The 14,917-nt window shown below is 43.6% G+C and overlaps 1 long non-coding RNA gene across 1 annotated transcript in view; it reads right to left on the bottom strand.

Annotated features, from left to right (window-relative positions):
• Window positions 1–5,484: 5,484 nt before the first annotated feature.
• Window positions 5,485–14,917, bottom strand: part of LOC306828068 — a 29,827-nt gene continuing 20,394 nt past the window's right edge. The window contains exon 3 of the long non-coding RNA XR_013779699.1: window positions 5,485–6,713. This is a non-coding gene — a long non-coding RNA (uncharacterized lncRNA). The remainder of the gene's footprint in view (window positions 6,714–14,917) is intronic.

Raw genomic sequence — 14,917 nt, 5'->3', positions numbered from 1 at the left:
GATGCTTTAATGAAGCATAAGTCCCCGATGAAGAATGGAGGCAGGCGAGCGCAGGGTGGGTTAGCTGGTGTCTCGGCTCCTCTCCATTTCTCCCCTTTTCCTCTTCTCCTTCTCCATCCTCTCTTTCCCTTCCTCCTCATCCAGTCTTTCTCCCTTCTCCTCTTCTCATGTGCTGCAGTCCCTCCTCTTAAAGGGCTTACACTGTGTATTTCGAACGTGCCGCAAGCCCAAGCACTCCCCCTTCACATGATCTGATGAAAAGGCAATGATACAGTGACCGGCTGCATTTTACCAATAAAGAGGATTGCTATTGATGGCTGGCCTCATCAAGAAAATAACAGAAGGAAAATAAAATCTTGTGAAATGTTCAAATAGCACTGACAAAAAAACTACACACAGTATCAGAGTAAAAAATAATTTCTATATGATTCCAGCCAAACCCTTTAAAACAGCTACAATGAATGAATGATACATATGGATTGTGGCGTGCACACATACGATGAACCCCTACCCGACATGTTAAATTACAGGAGGCAGCAGACTGAGACAGACAGGTTGGGGGGTGGTGGGGGGGCTGTCAAAGTGTCTGACTTGGTTTGACTGTGTTTGGCTGGGGGTTGTTTGACCAGGGGGTTGACGGGGCTGCAGGACTGATTTCGAGCTCGATTTGGCTCAGGGCTAGCTGCAGACGGACCAGAGACTGACTGAACGGGGGGTGGGGTCTCCCTTTGCTTCTCAGCTCAAGTTGTCCCTGGAGCGAAGCAATAAGAAGCAGCTTATAACATAAGCAAACACAGAGGCAGCTTACAGACAGAAAGACAGCCAGCCAGCCAGCCGGGGTATGAACACACACACACACACACACACACATCCCTGACCTTGACCCCTGAGGTCCTTCCTAACCTGTTTCTGAATGGAAGTCAGTGCAGCTGGGGCGTCTAGCCGTGAACTAACGTCAACCCCCCTCCATTGCACGGACCCCTCATCGCCTAATCATTTAGCCTGTTCCCACGCTTCCTGACTGGGTGCTGTCTCTGCATCTGAATGGAACAATTCAATATTTATGTGGCTGCCATAGTCCTGGTTCTAAGGCGACTACAATTGCAGGATTATCTGTGACTAGTATGAATTACCTGATAAACATGAATGGAAATGTTTTATTTTTTATTTCGGGAAAGTTTTTCTTTCTTTCTTTTCCAGACACCATTAGTCCTCTCTTCCTCACGTACAAAATTGCATCTCAGTCTCTCTATCACTCACCCTTTTATTCCATTCAGCCTGTGCACATACATGCACAATAATGTATGTGAGAGTTTGTGTGTGTGTGTATGCTCATACACCATTCAGGGGGTTCAAACCCCTCCACCTTCACATTTTCATTACGGCCAAATCTCAGGCCTGTGCTACAGCTGCGTGGCCTTTTGCCGGCAAGGAGGCAGTTTAATCACACATACAGCACTACTCCATTTTCATTTCCTTTTTATACAGCCTCCATTCCACTCTGGCTTCATAATTCTCCCCTCAGAGCTGTCTAACTCGCCTGAGTGTTTGCAGCCTGTTGAAATGACATAATCAGTGACTTGGATAAATGCCTGACTGTTTTCCACGAGTCTATAATCAGACTTGGGGCTCAGTGTTGCAGCTACGAAGAATTTTGGCTGAGTAGAGATTAAATAAATGTATTATATTCTCCAAAGTGCACCTTGAAACAGTTGTTTTTCTTTCAAGAGGCATTACCAAAGTTAAACTATTTAAAGATATACAGTATGTTAAGGTAAATTACATCCGACAATCCGCTAATAAAATACAAATCTTATTTAATGATCAGAAATGTCTTCAAGATGCAAAAAGTATGACTAGGGAGGACATTCAACATGATGACATGTTTTGTTTATATGTAAGAAATCAGGAAAGTATAAAAAAAAAAGTTCATTTCACAAAAGGGCTTTGCGGTATAAGCTGAGTTTTTAATACTACTTACACACAGCAAACTGTTCATTCTCTTTTCCCGTCATTTCAATAAGATACCCAACAAGAGTAAATTTGACCAAGTCACTTAATTTGTTATGTTTAAAAGACGTCGAAAGAAATCTTTTTTTTTTCTTTTTTTTGTTATCATAATTTGTTTGAGTAAAGAACTGATCACATCATTTGTTTGGTTTCCACAAAGAAAGAAAGACGTGGGCCAGGATGAATTGAGCGATGGCTGTAAATGCTTTCAGCAACTATTACTTCAGTGGGTGGAACACATTCAATCAATACCTGAGCAAATAAAAAGCAGTGGGCAGTCTGAATGAGAAAAGCTGCAGCGGACTGGACAACAATCACACTCACACAAATGAACCGTCCACATTAAAGCTATACTGCTTTAACTTAATAAGAAATACATCCCTAGATATCCGGTTGACAAAACTATCTGACTGTAAAAGTTACTGTAAAAGTTAAAGGTCTTAAATACTCTTACAACATAATGTATGAATCATGCAACATTTTGTTGACAGAAATTGACAGCATTAAGACAAATATATTTATTACAACAAGGTAACGCCAATCAGTTCTGTATTTAAGATAGCTAAATCATTTTACTGCAAATAACTTGAGCACTGTAAGCATGCCGGACCCCTACTGTTTCTTTAGTCTCAAAGCCCGTGTGAATGAAGACAGTGGATATTTTCCTTCTGCTCAAATCTCAAACACAGACACACACAAGCAGACAGTTTGCATGCAATATGTCCTCAGGCCAGCTGTAGTCCATGCTGCCTGTTGTCTTAGTGTGACGCAGTGACGTAGTGGCACACATGGCTACAAGAGGTATTTGTGTAAAAGCTTTCTGCAGGAGAACATTGGGATGTGTGTTCTTTTCTTCCTTCAAAAAAAATGTGATTTATTAATGTAAATGAACAAATACTGGAAAATAGGAAGGAAGAGTGTGTGACACACGACACATGCGTGCAACGTGTGTGTGTGTGTGTGTAACAGTTATTGCGACTGACAAGAATTTGCGGTCAGTTGATGGCAAATTATGGTCCCTCTGGTTTGACTTTAATATGCAAATGAGTACTAAACAGCTTCACCCAGTTTTCCCCCTTGATCCCTGCAACTCATTCTTCTTAACATCCACATAATACCCCTTGTGCTGGTCTTTAATTCTGCAGCCTCGAACATGGCATCACACCTTTCTGTAATGCCCACGCAAACATACAACAGGATAAGATGTTTTTCCTTATGTTCACATGTAGGCTATGTTGTTTGAAATCTAAATATTAAATGAATTAAATAAATGTTGTTCTTTTTTGTCTGGACTGTTGATGCCTATCCGTAAGAACAGAATTTTGTTCTGATTTTCTTGTCTCACACTTTCCTTCACAGAAGAATACAGTAGCACGAGGAGGCCTCTCTGGGCTGCTACTAAAGTACAACTAGCACAGGCTGTTAACACTAACCTGATCTACACCTCAGCTCCTTGAGTGTCACTCTGGGCTGATTAGACAGAGAAGCTTGATTAAAAACTGCTTGAGTCTGAGAGAGGAGACGATAACAACCATGAACGAGCCTTTTTAGCATGCCTTCATGTTAACAGTTTTAGCATAAGGAGCTTAAAAAAATAACTTGTGTTAAAATCCTGACACCGATTTAGGGGATGCTCATAGCCTGCTGTTTGCTACATCTTAGCAACTATTAAGAAATATAGTTCCTCTGTAATTGAGAGAGGGAGACAGTTCATGTCATCCTCTCTGTGCAGTTCAATGCTACACTAGCACACAAACACATATGTAGTGTAGAGCAGGTCTTTAGAGTGGATGATGGCCTGTTTCCAGGACACAGACAATTCCCCAAATCACTCTCTCCAATAATTAGCGCTGACAGCTCAAAAACGACCGCAGATGCCACGGGAGTTCACAATGAAATGGACAATTGCACAGACACAACTACAGAACACAGACGCACACATACAAACGTTGAAAAAAAAAAACATGTCAATGCACAACAGCAACAACAGTGGATCCATCCGCACAGCTAACACCACATTAAGACCATAAAGCACCGATACATCTCCTGCTTCACGTACATTGCCCGTATCCTGCTGCTTCTGCACTGATACCCCTGATCCCCCCGCGCTTTGACAAGGCGTAATAAAGCCTGTATGAAGCTCCGCATTGTGTGGGGAGAACACAATGTTGCATGCTGAGTGCTGTGAGAAGGGCGTACACCCGTGGGTCCCACGGCGCAGCAGCGTACCAGGGCCTATATAAGGGAGTGCTGAGCATGCTAATGAGGTCATTATGTTATGCCTCTCCCTCGCTCCTGCTCTCCTTTTTACAGTGTGGGCTCAGCCTGTCAGAGGAGGCAGGGTACCCTGCTAATACAGCCAACCACAGATGTCACATATGGCACAATGAGAAGACACATGAGCGTCTCCGAATGAGAGAAATGCGGGTGACGCTCCATTTTTCATCTAGCATCAATAGCAAGCGCATGGCATCAGTGATTTGCATAAGGTGAGCTTAAAGGAAAGTAAAGAGGATGGCAACAACGGGGCTAATTGTTCCTGCTGCGTATTCAATCAGCTAACACGCTGAATTGTATTTCCTTTTTCTCCCTCTTCTTTGCTAGCGCTATTATTTACAACCGAGGAGGAGGGGTGAAGTAGCAAGCACATGCAAATGCAATTACATGATATTTGCATAGCCGTTAACAATTAGAGGGCAGATGGCAAACAGCGGGCATTAAAAAGAAGCCGAGCGCCATCTTGGCTGAGGGAGACAGCTGGCAGACAGGAATCGGCCATTTTGTAAGCATGGGTCGCTGCCAGGCTGAGGCGGAGAGAGGCACCAGTCTCCCTCTGTGTGCCAGCAGATTGGCAGGCAAGGGGGAGTTGTGCTTTAATACCCTTTCCTGGTACATGCAACAACAACATACTCGTCCAACAGTCAGTGACAGAATGATCACAGCACACCGCTCCTGTTGAGAGCTGAGGAGATCAACTGCCACATACCGCATCTGTGTTCACTTTCAAAACACACACACACACACCTCTGAGAAGAGACGCGATCTTATCATAACACTGCCGCCAGTGAAATGTTTCTCATTCCCATTATTCTTCTTGCTTAGAACAATATGTCCCTCAGTATTACACATCCACAAATAAAGCAGTTAAATGAAGATACCGTACTCACCATGAGGTGTGAAGTTTTCCTGATTTCACAAAGTTGTGGGGTAGTTTTCTGGCATGGCAAATTCTTTTCTACCGTCTTCTTCGTCTCTGCTTTCTTTTAAAGGCTTCACCTCAGCACTGATGCTACATATGCTGGGAGGGGGGGAGGGGGGGGGGTTTATTCCGGAGGATCTTTCAAATGTTTTCAGTCAGTGCCAATTGTGTTAAAACATCTCAAAAAAAGGGAGTCTCTCTCTGTGTGGACTTTTGTAAATGTGGAGGGCCGAAAAAAAGTCAGATGGAAAAGCACGTCGTAGCAGACAGGAGAAGCGGGTCGGGGTGGAGAGGAGGGGGTTTGAACACGAACAACTACTGTCCTTTTCATCTCTCATTCAATTAGCAGCCATTCACTCGCGCTGTCATGGGATCCCTGCTGCACGGCAGTAAGTGGACTTCAGGTGCTATTTCCACACATATGGAGAGAGAGAGGTATGAAAGGCCTGGCCCGCCTTCCTCTCTTCCACCTTCTAGATCAATACTGCGCTGCCATATCCTCTGATGGGAGCTTGCTGTAGTGAGGGCAAGAAAATCTAAGGTGAAAAGACAGGTTGTGTCTGATACAGCGGATGGGAGAAAAAGTTCAAATTGTCCTTTCATCCCGGCTCATGAGATCTTAGGAATATTGTGCGCCAGGAGCTTGGAAGAAGGACTGAGAAGAAATGTACCATCTCCGCTGGATCCTTATTCAAACTGGTTAAGCTGGAACGTGCAATGAGAGGGAGGGAGCTGGAAGAAAAAAAGACCTTCGACGTCCTGTCTCATCGCTTTTGAGTTTCTCTCCTTCCCTCACTGTCTCCGAGTCTCTCTGACAAACTTTTATCAAGCGGTGTTGGACGCAGCAAAACCCCCTTCGGGTGAACCACACACAAAGACTCACTCCTCTCTTTCTTTTCCCTCTCCCTTTTTTTTTTTTCCCTCAATTTTACACACACGTGCACCTCCTGACACACATACTGCGTGTGGGGCGGTTGCAGGGTTAGGGCCCTGGCCCTAGCTGATGCTGGCACTGTTTGAGGAAGATAGAAAGAGAGAAGGAATGAGGAGCTGGGAGCAGTGGTGGTGGTTGGTCCCTGGGCTCCAAGGCCTGCAGGCTGTGCTGGGCAACCTCTGCTAGCCTATCTCCTCTGTATTGATTTCTGCTGCTCTGCGCTGCTCCGTTCTGCCGCGGAGGCTCCTCGCCGGCGGGGATGAGAGCTCGGCTCACCCGCCTCACCTGCCTCTCTCCTGGCTCGGCTGGCCCAGCCTGCCCACTCTGCCGCAGCTTTGGCTGGCCCCTGCTGGCTCCCCAGGACCCCTGTTTACAGCGCCGGGGCCACAGGAGAAAGGCAGCCAGAGAGCCCATGGCGATCCACAGCTGTGTTCACCTGCTCTGGGTTCACCCGCTTCGAACCACCTCCTCGAACTGCTTCCATCCTTCTCTCCTTCCATTCTTCCACCCACTCTTCTTCTCTTTTTCCTCCTCCTCCACTACCTCCTCCTCCTCTTATTCTTCTTCCTGCTGTTCACAAACAAGCAGAGACAGAGATGGAGAAAAAACAAGTTAATCTTAACTTTCAGCAGTTTACCCACTGCATGTCAATCGTGTGCTTTGATCAGTGAGAAGTCGGGGTGAGGAATCTGGCATCCTCTCCCAGCCTGAATGTGAACCTGCTAACCTTGAGAGCAAAAACTGCAGGGATTGGAGGCCTGTGAGTTAAGTGTGTCAGGCAGAGAGATACTGGCTGCCAAAGGTACTCTCAGCTATTAGATTGTGATGTGCTGCACATAGCAAATATAGCGAGAGTGGGCCCATTATAAAAATCACCACTGCGTCAATAAAACACATCAGAAATATTTACAGCAACATTTTCTCACCAACACCCGACCTCAATACTCTCCCTTAAGCTTGCTTAAGTTATTCATTTGCCCTTAACGATTATAAACAACAACATGAAATGTACGACTGATGGGATATTTCAAACTACCCTCTCTGTTTGCACCATAGTGTTAGTGAAGGAATGGAAATGCTTTGGCTGGACTGGTGGCGCTCTATAGAAACTTTGTCAAAGAAAACATCTCAGCTTTTGTATCAACCCAGAATTATTCAAATGTGTTCAGCAGCTCTCTTCTTATGATAATAGCAGTTTAGGGGAAGGGGTAAGAGGGGGGGGGGCGCATTTCTTTGAGGATTCATGGTCCCATTGTGTTACTCAACAGAAAAAAAGAGCCGTGGCCAAATTCAAGCTCAACCACCATCCCACATTGCACTAAACCAACCACACCATCTTAAAAAAATATCCTTAATATCCTCACAGCCTCAGCCACCACAGAGCTGTGACAGCCCTTCTGTCCACTTCTTTCTGTATAAGAGACTAAAACCCACAGGCCGACTGCCAGGGGAATAGAGAAGTAAAGTGTAGAGGTTTAGAGTCGGTGGGCCGGCAAGGCTTTGGAAGGAAGAGCTGTCTGTTAAGGAAGGGGGTACAAGAGTTGCATTGGGGGGGTTACACAGTTGGGACAAGAGAGGCAAGTTTAGGCAAGGGGGGTGAGTTAAGTTAGGATGGGGGGGGGGGGACATGGATGGGGACCGGGGGTGCGGTGCATGTCTCAGACACAATAATACTATTCATTGGGCTCAGACATGGGTGTTAACTCCCCTCTGACAGAGCACAATGGGGCTCGGCGGCATTCAGGCAGCCTCGGTGATATTGTTAGTTCAGGGCTGCATTCTCCCTGCTGCAGAACAGAGCGCATGCATTGTACCAGTCCAGCACGATGGATGGAGGGAGGTTTGAGAGGTGAAAGGCAAAGAAAGAGAGAACAGTACGTTTGTCTATCTGTCAGAAGCTGAAGGAACCAGCAGCAGAGGGAACAGGGGGTGTAGAAGGTGGGGAGGGGGTGTTTTTGCCCCATGGCATTAGACCTGTTTGTTTCAAAACATAAAACTGAGACTTAAAGAGGACGTGCAATAAATATTACTCAAGCAGCTGAGTGCAGGACTAAGGGGGCACAGACGGCTTGGTAGCTTTTCTTATGGGAGAAAACACAGCAAGTTGATATGCTGCTTTTGAGTTTGGGTGCATTTTGTTCATTTGCCTTAAAAGAGGACGAGGAATGGGATAGAGGAATGACAGAAAATGAGAACAGGAGGTTGCTGCCGTTTGTGACTCAACTGAGGTAACATCCAACTTCCAGGAGACCTACTTCTCCGGGGGAGAGGAGATGCAGCCTATGATTCAAGGGAGAGAAAATAAAAGATGTGATCCAGCACAGAAGGCTACCAGGACTGAAGGCCGCGACAAAAACATTAATGCAAGTCAGGTCTTCAACCTAATGCAGCACAAATCTAAACTGCATTTCCAGAAAATCGACAACTTGAGTTTAAGGTTGAAACGTCTTGTGAGTCAAATTCTTCAGATGTTTGCAATTTAAGTATAGCAGAAGAAAAAGCCCAAAATAAAAAGATGTACCTAAAAGACCTGTGCACTGTCTCCTTATTTCTACATACGTGTTCATGTATGCCACAATTCTTCATCTCCTCTATTAAGAAGCTTTATGTTTGTTGAGGATACTGTGTGTGTGTTGATCAAATGTTGTTGCATTTTTCTTTGTCCATTCACATACTTTTAGTCAAGTGTTAAAACAAACCCAAACTTCACTTTGGCTAAAAGGCAAAGCATCCACTGCTAAAAGTATAACTCCTTCTCCACTCTGCACTTACACATGTACTTAGGCTAATATGTAGAAGCAGAGTGTGTTTCTCTTTCTTGTGAAAAAACAATTATTACACAAAAAATTGATTATTTAGTGAATAGAAGATCAAATTACCCATATAGGCACATGCAACTATTTAATTGAAGTAGTTAAGCAGTACATCAAACTATCACAGTGTGAACACACGTGACTTGACGAAGGTTCCGAGGGACCGAAACGTTGTGAAAGTGTTGATGCCAAGCATGAGCAGTGTGCAGGACTTTTTCTTTTGAGCAAATTTGAAAAATAAAAATAAAAAAATAAATAAATCTGCCAGCACTGTTAATATTAAAGAGTTATAGGTAGGGTAGGTAATTTCCTCACACATTTTAAGTTGTGGGTTGAAATTGTCTTTATGTCCTGACAGTAATCTTATGTGCTCTGAAAAAGGAACAAAGAAAATCTGTCATCTGTAGCAGCTGTAAGCCTGTAAAAACTTCGACCAACGTCGGGTGAAGGTTCGTTTTTTTATAAACCAATCAAGCCTCTCGACCCCGTGCATGCACAAGCCCATACTCAAAGCATGAGCTGAAATCTGCTTATGGACCAATGGCGCTAGTGCGTGTAAGTGAGGGGCACACAGAGGGGAGGTGGTAGGTGTAGACAGAGAACGTAGAGGACACTACTTTCAAAATCAGGCTCGTTTTCAAAAATGACCAACCCTGCCTTTAAACCAATTTTGGGTTTTCATTGCTGAGCATTCATTTTCAGGTTATGACTATTCGTTACAACTCGCAAATAAGGATTCCAGAATGTCCACGAGTGAGTGTATCTTCAGGAGTGCATCTCCCAAACTGAAATGAGTCTGAGGACAAGCATACAGAGGTCAAATATAAAGGCAACAGTATGTTATCACATATGGTCATAGTCATTTAATCATCATCCTTTGAATGATCAGTCATCAGTCTCTGATGGTCCACCTTCAACTCAGCCCTACAAAGATTTTATAAAGGTATGCTATCGGAAGAGTAGTTAAAAAGATGAAAAGTAAATAACCAGAGGAAGTACGAAAAGCATACACAGTATCAGTGTTCCTTCTGCACCTGACAATCTGCTGCCATGAACAGTACTTTGTTTGTTTCCCCTCTGGTTAACTCTGACCAGCCGTTCCCATGGCAACCTTACCTACTCATTCCCTGTGTGAAAGTGTGTGTGAGTGTGTGTGAGAAAGAGTATACGCGAGATAGGAGTTGAAAGGGAAAGGTATGTGGGGTTGTTTGAGGGTTTAAAGGGGGCCGTCCTGATCGTAATACAGCAAACTTACATGGGTGTGTATGCAAGAGCATACATTTGTGTGTGTGTGTGTGGGTGACAGGATGTAGAAATATCAACGCAGCCATCCTGCTCGTGCACACCATAGTGCACACCTTAATCCTCAATGAACTGTGGATGATACTGTAGCATCCAGGAGAAGCTGAAGTCATCTGAATTCACAAGCCAAACTGCTTCTTCAGATAAGGGAAGGACCAGTGGTGTGATGCTGGTGTGTCAGGCAGGCAAGGCCAGGCCAGTGCACGGCTCTCATCAGGGGGCTAATGCCCTTCAGGGGTGGCTGAGGTAGCAAGGGTATTGCCCTTTGTCCCCAATGGGGGATTACACTGGTCAACCATCACAGACAATGTACCCCCCTCCTGCGATAGGAGGACCAACCTGCTCTCTACCAATGATAGGGGCAGTCAACTGATCACTAACTTAATTAAGGACAGAAGTAAGAGGGAAAGAGTGAAGAAGAAGAAAGAGAAAAAGGCAGAGAAAAAGAAGAGGAGTGGGGATAGAGAAGACAAAGTGAGAGGAGGAGAAGAAAGACAAGCAAAGAGCAGAGGGACATGCTAAAATAAGATGAGGGACAGAGTTAAAAAGAGAGCAATGGGAAGCATTGGAGGGTTGAAGAGAAGGTTTCTCTAGCACAGGATTAGGGGAGGTAAGATGAAAGGCTCAGGTCTCACAGAGGACAGGAAGAAGGGCCAGGAGAGATGGCCAGAGGAGGGAAGCCATGGACTTAAACTCCAAGCGGGGAATCAAGAAGTATAGGAAAAATAAGGAGGAAAAAGAATGCAAGTGTGAAAACTCCCTCCCTCTGGTTTCTGTTTATGCCACTGCACACACACCCATTTAAATCCAAAGAGGAATGCAGCAAATAATTGTATTAGAGTGGACTTTAATGGAGGATATTTAGGGGACAGTTAGCGGACCCAGGTAGCATAGCTGCAGACAGATATGGCTCTGCAATACTTAACAACAGGGATTTGGCAGCACTGTTGATTGAACATGCCAAATCCCATTTGTCGGAGGGCTGTGCGCGTATGTATCGACACTCTGTAACCTTGTGGCTCCGTAAAAGGAGACCTCAAAGTGTGTCTTTGTGTGTGTATTTTCCTGGCGGGCAGGCGGGTAGGCAGGCAGGCAGACAGGCAGGCAGGTGGGTGGCATGTTTCAATGGGATATAGGTGCAAAGTCCCCTCAATCTATGTTCCTCTCATCCTTTCATCCTTCCATCTTTTCCATCTTTACGCAGCTGTCCATCTCGATTACCTCTCTTTGCAAAAAAGGGTGACAAGAAAGAGATAGAGAGGCTTTCTTAACACTTCTTTTCTTGCTTTTTCTCCCTTCCTCCCTCCCTCCCTCCGTTCCTGCCATCCCCTATGGTAGAGCTGCAAGACAGGAGTACTCAGCAGCTCTCCGAACGTTATTGATCCTGAGAGCAAGCCGGCCAGGGAGTAAGTGTCTCTCTCTCTCTCTATCTCTACTTCTCCTCCCTCCCTCACCCTCACCCCCCCATCGAAGCCCACAACTTTTTCTCCCCCATCCCTCCCTCCCTTACTGCCTCTACTTCATTTATCAAGGTTAAAGAACTCTTATAAAAAAGGGAAGAGGGGGTCGTCGGGATGTTATCTGACTTCATGAAAGAAATCCCCTCAGGCCACTCCACTAGAGGGGGATGCTCTTTGCCAGGCCCAACTCTGCACACACACACACACGCACGTGCACACACACAAATCATGCTGTGGCACCAAGCAGCGGCCCACTCATAGGTAGTCAGAAATAGAAAGCAACTGTTTGGTACACAGCAGCAAGACAAACAGGAATAGAAATGAAGAGGATGGATGAATGGAAAATTACAAAATTAGTCATCGAGTGTTATCCAACAAACTCAAACATGGGCATTACAGTGCCACTGTGCAACACACACAAGAGCTGACATTACACAAGTTCACTGTTGAAAGATTTTAACTAATGTTTCATAAGTCGTGAATCATAACCCATTAGAACAATGTTCGGTGGTACAAAAGCACTGCAGCCTTTGCAGTAAGGGATCCATCAGATAACAATTTGTGCAACATTGCTTAAGGAAGAAGTGCTTTATAACACTCAATGAAAATGTAATAACATTGTAAAATAAACACTATTTGTAAAGTTGCAGGCTACAATACACATAGGTTATATAAATAACCTAATAATTGTACCTTCTGGTATTTCTTAAATAACGTGTGCATTACTTGTATATTGTTTTAGAACAAACTGACTCAAACATGTATTTTATCGTTGCACTAATCCTTAAAAGAATAAAACATGAAAGTACATAACGCACCAAAGTGCACATCTGTGCCTGAGCTGAATTTACAGCACAAAAGTAATAAACATGACCGTACCTACGTAGAAAAAAAGTAAAATGTATGTACACCTAAAAACAAATCTTTCCCCATAGTTTGACTGTGATTTTATTAAACCGTCTGTGGTCTAAGACATTTTTTCCATAATAGGATTAATCCATTCAAAATTGTTCTAGCTTTCGTATTTCTGTGCTAAGAGCAGGCGGTGACACCTGTTTCAGGCTGCACTGGCTTCTCATTGGCCCTTATATGTCAGATGATCATATAAACAGGTTTTGATTGGTCAACTGACCAAAACAAGATGGCTGCATCTACATTGGCTTAGTGAGACAACAAACAAAAGTTACACTATTTCACTCAAATGTATGATTCATCACAGATTAAATTTGTTTTGGGGAGGATTGGATCCATATAGTCACTTACACGGATCTTCTCAGTGATATAGAAAACCCTCTGGATGTCGCAGAAACACAAGGAGATTATTACTGGAACGCCATGATGAAAAAAGCGAGTGGATTTTAAAGTAAGTTGATATGTCATATAAGAGCTGGTGATGTAAAGACAATATATACCACATATGCCGAACATATAATGCAGTTATCAGTATTTAATTTAATCAGCAATAAATCCTTCCAATTTTAAAGCATATTGGCTAGTGAAAAATAAGTAGCCTATTTGTTGGCTTCCATTGTTCTCTATGATAATTAACTCAAAAATGGCAGCCTGCTTTTAAGCTCAATTACTACTGCTCTGCTACAGTAGCCTAACTTTCAAATCTCTCAAGGTACATGTCATACTGCTAAACATTATTATTTTCGTTCTGAAACAGTGTGTCAATTAAACTCGAATTACAGACAGGGATATACCAAAGCAGGTTTCTCCTTTCTATGTGAAGATTGTCATTTTAGCTATATAATTGGAGTTACAGTCACTGCAGATTGTTCAGGTTTAGGTAGCTAGCTACCAGCCATCTCAAGTCACATAGCTGGATAACTTATTAAGCTAGATTGAGCAACATACGCCTACTTTAAATGTTTCCACCATAGCTTTGGTATAAAAGTCTTGTACAACATTATGTTATCTATAACTTACCAGTTTGTGCCCCTCCACAGTCCAAACAAAGAAGATGTACAGCCCCATGCACTCCTCTGAAATAATGAGTGGAAACCACTGCCTGATATGCTTGTTGGAGCTGGTTAAAGTAGCGAAGCTACTTGATTGAGTAATAGCTGGAAACTCCTAATTTGATATGTTTTTCTGTGCAGTGGATAATTAATATCCAGGGGGAAAACCCCAAGTTGAGGCTCAGTAGTTTTAATATGTATAAGTGAATTAAAATGAATTAATTAAATAGGTCTACAAAAAGACATCACTTTAAAGAAGACCTTGTTTGTCAGTAGCCTTCAAACAAAACTTTACATAAAAGTATCTTGAATAGATAGATTGCACAAAGCCTCCAGACCTGTACATGTCAAGCTTCATAATCCATCCAAAGAGCCAACACAGATTCTGCATTTCCAGCTTTTAAGAGATTGCGGCAGCTATTGTCCTGTGTGTAAAAGGACTGGAAATGGCTGTACATGTGTAGCACATCCTGTCTTTCATTGTTACTCCTTTCACTCTCCCCTATAAAGGCCTGCCTGCACTCCAGGCTACAACAGCCCAGGCAAATACACACAGCAGCACATTACAGAGCCATACCTTACCCTCCCTTTGTGCTCAGTAATTGCCACAATGCATCTTCTCGTCCAGCTAATTAAGTGAGTCTTTCCCATTGTCTCCCAATGCTATCACCTCTTTACACAGGGAGAGAGAGTCAGAGGGAGGACTATTAAAGCAAGGGATGGGAAGAGCAAAGGGGTGGAAGAAATACAAAGAAAGGAGTCCAAATAGAGAAAAGATGATTGACAAAGGCGTGTGTCCTAAATGTTTGGCAGTAAAGGTTCCTGTTGTGTGTGTGTGTGTGTGTGTGTGTGTGTGTGTGTGGGTGTGTGTGTGGGTGTGTGTGTGTGGTTGGTTGGTGGGGGGGTGTTTCTTTGGGCAGTAAACATAACGTAAAAGTTATTTCAAGCATCAACAAAAAGTCTCATTTAAAGATGCAGCGAAGCATCTTGTAAATTACAACATTGTGACTTAGCATAATCTCTCTTTAGATGTGTATATGATTACAATAATAAAATAATATTACATGAGTTTTAGAAGTGGTTTTGATGATGGCCATGGCATACAGTTGTATGTGGATGTGCTGTAGCAGGGTAGGTAAACTGCAAAGGCTTAAAGTCTCCATCAACTCAAAAACTGTGTTTAGGTTATCGATATTTCACTTATGTGTTTTATCTTTTGTTTTCACCAGAAATTG

The sequence above is a fragment of the Symphodus melops genome (assembly GCF_947650265.1).
Source record: "Symphodus melops genome assembly, chromosome: 8".
Taxonomy (NCBI): Eukaryota; Metazoa; Chordata; class Actinopteri; order Labriformes; family Labridae; genus Symphodus; species Symphodus melops.
The sequence above is the reverse complement of the archived record's forward strand: the minus strand, read 5'-3'. Positions and strand labels throughout refer to the sequence as shown.